At 37.2% G+C, this 7203-nt stretch overlaps 1 pseudogene; it reads left to right on the forward strand.

The window, feature by feature from the left end:
• Positions 1 to 2465: 2465 nt before the first annotated feature.
• Positions 2466 to 2581, forward strand: LOC120592005 (uncharacterized; annotated as a pseudogene).
• Positions 2582 to 7203: the final 4622 nt, after the last annotated feature.

The raw sequence follows: 7203 nt of genomic DNA on the forward strand, positions 1-7203 counted from the left end.
AGAATTAATTTCTCTTCTAATTACTTATCTCAGGGTCAAAATGATCAACAATTCTAGCTGCCCAGCAGCTAAGATACCAAGCTGGGTGTGTATGAAAGGGACTAGAAGAAAATGTCCTTTCCTATATTCAAGGTTCCTAGCTTGAATCCATCATCTAACTAATAACCTAAAATAAAATGGGTGTATTTGCATGAGAAGTGTCTTCTGAAAGGAATGCAAATGAGGTGAATGGCTGCACATTGTGTCTCCTTCATTATGGACAACAACCACTGGCATTAATTAATTACATTTTCTTTCTTTTGTTGCAAAGTAACTGCCCTTAAATTCTTGTTACAAAGAGAACTAATTCCATTGTGCTTCCATCAAATGTCATCTTTTAAATAGGTGGGGTTTGTTATTGCTGATGTTTTACAAACCTTGTAATCTTGTCTACAGCATTCTTTTCTGTTTGGCCTGGCACGTTCATCAAGTTTTTGAAGAAAGTCTGTGACATCACAATGTATATCACCTTAGCTTCCTTCTGGAATCTTTTGAGGTGTTTGAAAAGCCATGTTTTTCTACAAAGATGGGAAAACTCACAGCTGCGAGACTGACTTTTCCTCTTAAAACGAGGGTTTAAAAATGCCAGCCATCTGAAAAAACAATAAATAAAAAGAAATAACTGATTCTCTTTTAAACCAGCCTCCTTTTTTCCTAAAGTTGTAAACTGGTGACAAAATGAATTGATTCAATGTTTTATTACTCATTGACTGTAAAGTATACAGTCTTGGCAAGTTGATGAGCAGCTATATAACTAAAAACACTTCTATGAACATTCAAGAAACTTACGAAATTATTATACATACAAAGCTAAGTAGGCAAACACTACTACTATTACTCTTCTGCTACTATTATGAGTTAACATTTATCAAAGGACTTAGTATGTGCCAGGCATTGTCTCTCATTTAAATCTCATAATTTTACAATATTTTTTAAAATCTCATTTTAGAGATGAGGACATGGAGGCTGTGAGAGGTTTGGTAAATTGCCTAAGATCAGCACTGCTGGTCAGTATTAAAACTGAGATCCCTACCTAGTTTTGTCTACCGTTTGTCAATGCCTGTCTACTTAACCACACCATGTTTTACTGCCTCCTCAAATGATTTCTAATTAGTCTTCATGTTTACACTAACTTATGCTACATAGCTTTGCTCAACTATCATTTAAGAGAAATTATAAGATCATTACACTTATAGCCCATGCTGTCAATTTGACTTTGGACATGTAAAGTTCATTGTTTCTTGGAGAGAGCAAGTTCTAATTTCAGGGCTGAAATTAGAGATGGAAGGAAATCTATTTCTTATATGTCACATAATCATTTTTTAAAAAGAGCTTTGTGTTGGAGAAATCTATCATCATGTTTGAAATAGTTTTGAACGGAATATAGAATTGAGAAGACTTGACAAATTCAAGACATTTAAAACACGACTACGTTGGTGAGCATTTGGCTTGTGTTGACTGCAACTGCTTCCTGCACAGCCCCACCTCTCTCCTGAGGTCCTGTCTGGAGTTCATTTAATTGCTTGCTGTACGTTTAAATCTGATCTATGACAGGTACTATAAACTATAACTGCATTCATGATCTCTCCTCTTAACCTTCTCCCACAGGCCCTGGCTGGTTACTAGCATAACTATCTTTTCAGTTATTTAAGATAAAAATGCTCAATAACCTTTGACTGCCCTGATTCTTCCAAACTAGTCTAATCAGTAATTTAATTAAATACCAAGTGCTGTTGTTTCTAGCTCAGATTGTCTCTCTAATCCATTCTCTCTATTTCTATGACCACCTACTTAGTTTGGCCCCTGACATCTATCCCTCTCTTCAGACAACTTCCGAGCTTCCCGATCAGTCCTTCTACCTTCAGTGTCTCCACCCTTTGATTTCACCTCTTTGTCAGGAGTTCTTTCCTGATCTCTATGAGCTTCAGAAAGTTCAAATCCCACTCTGTAATTGCTTAGAAAATTTGGTGTATATATACCTCCCTCCTTCCCTGCCTGGGAGAGAATCTATAGTTATCATGAGATTCTCAGAGAATTTTTGATCCAAAAAGGATTAAGAAGTGCTCTTCTACTTTATTACTCATTGACTGTAAAATATACAGTCTTTTTGACTAAAATGGCCAGAATGATCTTTCTAAAATATGCATATGATCATGTTACTTCTTTGCTTAATAATGTATGAAGCTCATACTACCCATAGAGCCAAATAAAAGTCAATTCTTTCAGCCTCTGTAACTATAGTACTAGTTAATTTCTCTATATTCATCTCTTATTCTTTACAAATAGGATACTAATTTCGTTTGGTGAGACATTGTGTTCATTAAGAAGTACTAACTTTGGACATGGTTCCATAGCGTAGCGGTTAGCATGTCTGCTTTACACACAGAAGGTCCTGGGTTCACGCCCCATTGGAGCCACGGTCCATGGTCTACAGCCATGCCACCCTGAACAAGCCCAATGTGTGATCTTGGAAGTTAAGCAGGGTCGAGCCTGGATAGTACTTGGATGGGAGATCTCCTAGGAAGACCGGGTGCTGTAGGCATAAATACTACTACTACTACTACTACTACTACTACTAATAATAATAATAATAATAATAATAAAGGAATATTAACCTTTCCAGACTCTCTTGTAGCTAGGAATGTCCATGTAATCTAAATCTGACCAATGAGAAGAGGTGGAAGTTTATGGGGTGGGGCTTGTGGGAAAGCTCTTCAAAGGGGACAGATTCAACTGTCCCATTCCTTTGACTCTTTGCTACTCAGTCTTACTTTTTACTGCAAGAATGCTGATGAAATGTGACATTTTGCAATTATGAAAATGAAAGACAAAAACCAAGTGCTAATAATGAAGGACAGATGAAAGACAAAAACATGTACCAAATCATGAGCTTCTCTACCTGCTTAGCATAGCCTATGCCTATACTGCTTTTTCTGTGAGACTAATAAAACCCTAGCTAACTTGTTCAAGCCGCTGTTGGCCTAGTGTTCCTAACTGATGTAGCTTACCAAGCTTCTAGAATCTGACCCCCAAAACTTTCAAGACTCATCTCCCCTCACTGTCTTTACTACCTGATACTCTAACCATGCCAGATTTATTACTCTTTCTCCAACTTGTCCTATTCTTTGAAAAAAAGTCTTTTTGTTTTAGAATAGTTTTATATTTACAGAAAAGTTACAAAGGCAGTTCAGATAATTCCCATATACTTCCTACCCAGTTTCCACTATAGTTAACATCTAATAATACCATGGAACATTTGTCACAACCAAGAACCCAACATCAGCATATTACTATTAACTAAACTTCAGTCTTTTTTCCTCCTTCTGTTACCATATATTTGACCCCCTTTGCTCACTTCTCCTCTTACTCTCCCTTTCCCTCTGGCAATGTTTTGTTGTCTACATCTATGAGTTTGTTTTTGTTTCTTTTGTTAATTTGTTATTTTTTGTTTTATATTCTACATATGGGTAAAATCATACAGTTTCTGTCCTTTTCTGTCTTATTTCACTTAGCATAATACTCTCAAGATTCATCCATGTTGTCACGAATAGTAATTTTCATCTTTTTATGGCTGAGTAGTATTCCATTGTACATATGTATCACATCTTTTTTATCCAGTCATCTGTCCATGGACACTTAGGTTGTTTCTATGTCTTGGTCTTGTAAATAATGCTGCAATGAACATAGGGGTACATATATCTTTATAAATAAGTGTTTTCATATTTTTCAGGTAAATACCTAGAAGTGGAATCACTGGGCCATATGGGAGTTCCAGTATTAATTTTTTCAGAGAATTTTATACTATTTCCCATAGTGGCTACCTTAATTTACATTCCCAGCAGCAGTGCATGAGGGTTCCTTTTCTTCCACGTCCTCTCCAGCACTTATTATTTCTTGTCTTTTTGATAATAGCCTTTCTAACAGGTATCAGGTAGTGATTTGCATTTCCCTAGTAACTAGATTTGCATTTCCCTAGTAACTAGTCGTGCTAAACTTCAGTCTTTGTATGGATTTCAGTAGTTTTTTTTCACTAATGTCCTCTTTTTTCCCCAGGATTTCATCCAAGATACCACATAATATTAGTTGTCATCTCTTGGTCTCTTCTGGTCTGTGACAATTTTTCAAGTCTTTTATTATTTTTGATAACCTTGACAGCTTTGAGAAATACTGCTGGATATTTTGTAGCCTGCTCTCAGTTTGGGTTTGTCTGATGATTTCTACATGGTTAGGTTATGGGATTTGGCGGGGAAGACTACATTGCACCAAAGGCATATACTATCGACATGACTTCTCACTGATATTAACCTAGATCAATTGGTTCAGGAAGTGTTTGCCAGATTTCTTCACTGTAAATTTACTTTTATATTTTACCCTTTGTATATTCTTGTTTAGATGTGAGTGCACTCCCACACAAAAGGTGTGTGTGTGTGTGTGTGTGTGTGTGTAGGAGATTAGGCTTGATCTTCTGGAAGGAGGAATATCTATATAACTTGTCTCTAAGACCAAAATTATTTATTTATTCAGCCATTTGTTTATATCAGTATGGACTCAAGAATGTTGATTGTATACTTTGAGTTTTCATCCAATACTACATTATTTTGTTGTTCAAATTATTACAGTTTGACTTCTGTATTCTTTTGACATGCCCCTATTTTTCTTTTCTTTTTCTTTTTTTTTGTGGTGGGGGGAGTAGTTTCTCACTCTTTGCCACTATAAGATGTTCTGGGCTTATCTTGTATCTTCCCTGACCCAGCCCTAGAATCATCTATGTCTCCAAGGAGCTCTGGTTTCTTTTATTGAAGAATGATGTTAGAAACAAGTTCTGGGCACTGGTGTGCTCATTGCTACTGAGATGTCATTCTTCTAGGCCCTCCCAGCTGGCAGAGCTAGAACATTTACATGTGTATACTAACTCATGACTACACACATATCTGTAATTATTTCTACATCTATCTGTGTCTATAATCATGGGTTCATGCTAATGCTTCTGACTTGAATCTAGAACTCTGTGGTATATTCTAGCCTTTCCCTCCTGTTTGTCTGTCATTTCTTGCCATGCCCCCCACCCCCCAATAGTGATAAACCTGGCTTCTACCACTTACCATCTATTTATTTATTAGTTCAATCTTGATATACATGTCAAAGTTACTGAGGTCAGTGTTTCTTTCTCTAACCCCCTTTACACATTTGTAAAACACATTTAGGTTTTTTCGTCTCAGTGTGTTTCATCCTGCAACACTCCTCTCTCCATCTCCTGGTCGATTAAAAAAATCTGCATGTAAACCTTTAGGGATTTAACAAATGCATAGCAATGTATCCACCACCCCAGTTCCATACAGAATAATCCTATTACCCTATAATTCCTCTGTGTGTGCCCTTTGTAGCCCCTTCCTTTCTTTCTGAAACTTTTACTTTACCTAAAACTTACTTATGCTCTTCTGCTGGTGTCTTGCTCCTCCATTTAAGGATGGCTCAAACATCTTGTCTTCTGTGAATTCCATCCTTTGCATTCTTACCTTCCAATCTCACAGTACACACATTGTTACTCAAATATAATCATTACTAAGGTTCCCATAGTATTTCAGTATTATTTCTATTATAGAGTTTAAATTTTATAATGAAATTATTATTTTATATTTTGTCTTCCCTACTCCATAGTCAGCTTCTTGGGACCAAGGACTATGCTTTGTTCATTGTTATTTCTCAAGAACTAGGCTTACAGTTTGTGCTCATTAAATGTTTGTGGTTTTCTAAATTGGATACGTTATAGCTAATATTCAGATTAACCAGCTAATTAAACTGAACAAGTATTTATTGAGTACGAGGTAAGCTCTTGGCAGTTTAATAGGCGCTGCTGTGGAGATTACAAAATGAATATTTCATTTAAAATATCTGTCGGTTTATAATATCATTCAAACAATAGTGGTTGATGTTGACATGTGTTTGTGGTCAGGAGGTTGGGGCTAGGGGTGGGGAGGGTATTTTGGGCAGGCAACATTTCAATGATGCAAAATTTAGATTAAGGTATTCTAAGAAATATTGGTTCAGAAAAAGAAAAAGATAAAACAAAAACAAAAAGCAAAGGTAACTAGTTCTTTCAATATCTCCTCTTAAAAGGAAAAAGGACAGACTCAGGGGCCATATGGCTTACCTGACTAGCTATATTTATTCTGGCAAAAGCAGCACATGTGTATTGATTAATAAAGATCTGTCTGGTCTTGGTTCCAGATTCTTGGACAGAGCTTCTGAAACCTTTGGAATTTTCCAAGTGATAGGAGTGTCTTGTTATTCGAGAACACCCAGATCATACCTGAGTTTATGCTAATGAGATGACTCATGGGCCCTTAGGTAGCTTCTGGATGAGGAGGCTGGTCACCAGAAAGATCAACAATGTGATTAGAGGGTTGGAACTCTGAGCCACCTAGACTGCAAGGTAGCATATGGATTGAAGACTGAGTTCAATCACATGGCCAATGATTTACTCAATTATATTTACATAATGGAATCCCAATAAAAACTCTGAATTTTGAGGCTCAGGGAGCTTCCTGGTTGGTGAACACATTGATGTACTGGGAGGGTAATGTGCCCTGATTCCACAGGGAGAGGGTATAGAAACTGCATTTAGGACCCTCCCTGACCTTCCCCTATGAGTCTCTTCACGTGGCTGGTATGGATTTGTATCCTTTATAATAAAACTGTAATCCTATATATAATGCTTTCTCAAATTCTGTGAGTCGTTCTAACTAATTATCAAACCCGAGAGAATCATTTGATCCCTAAAATTTGTAGCCAGTCATTCAAAAATGCAGATGGCCTGGGAACCTCTAAAGTGTGGCTGGCATCTGAGGTGAGGACAATCTCATGGAGGACCGAGCCCTCAACTTGTGGGGTCTGTGCTAACTGCAGGTGGTTAGTGCCAGAACTTAACTGCAGTAAATGCATTGAGGATGGAATAGAATATGTGCACCAGCAATGAGTGAATGCAACATCAATACAGAATTCCAGGCTTGATGTGAGGTCAGAGGCATGTTTGAAGGACTGGTCTTTTAAGTTTTTTCAAGTCACTGCTCGTGGGTTTCTTGCTACTCCTCATACAAAGGTGGGGGCAGATGGGTTGGTGCTATAGACTGAATGTTTGTGTCGCCCCCCAAAATTCATATGTTG

The sequence above is a fragment of the Pteropus medius genome, unplaced genomic scaffold, assembly GCF_902729225.1.
Source record: "Pteropus medius unplaced genomic scaffold, Ma_sr-lr_union100, whole genome shotgun sequence".
Lineage (NCBI taxonomy): Eukaryota > Metazoa > Chordata > Mammalia > Chiroptera > Pteropodidae > Pteropus > Pteropus medius.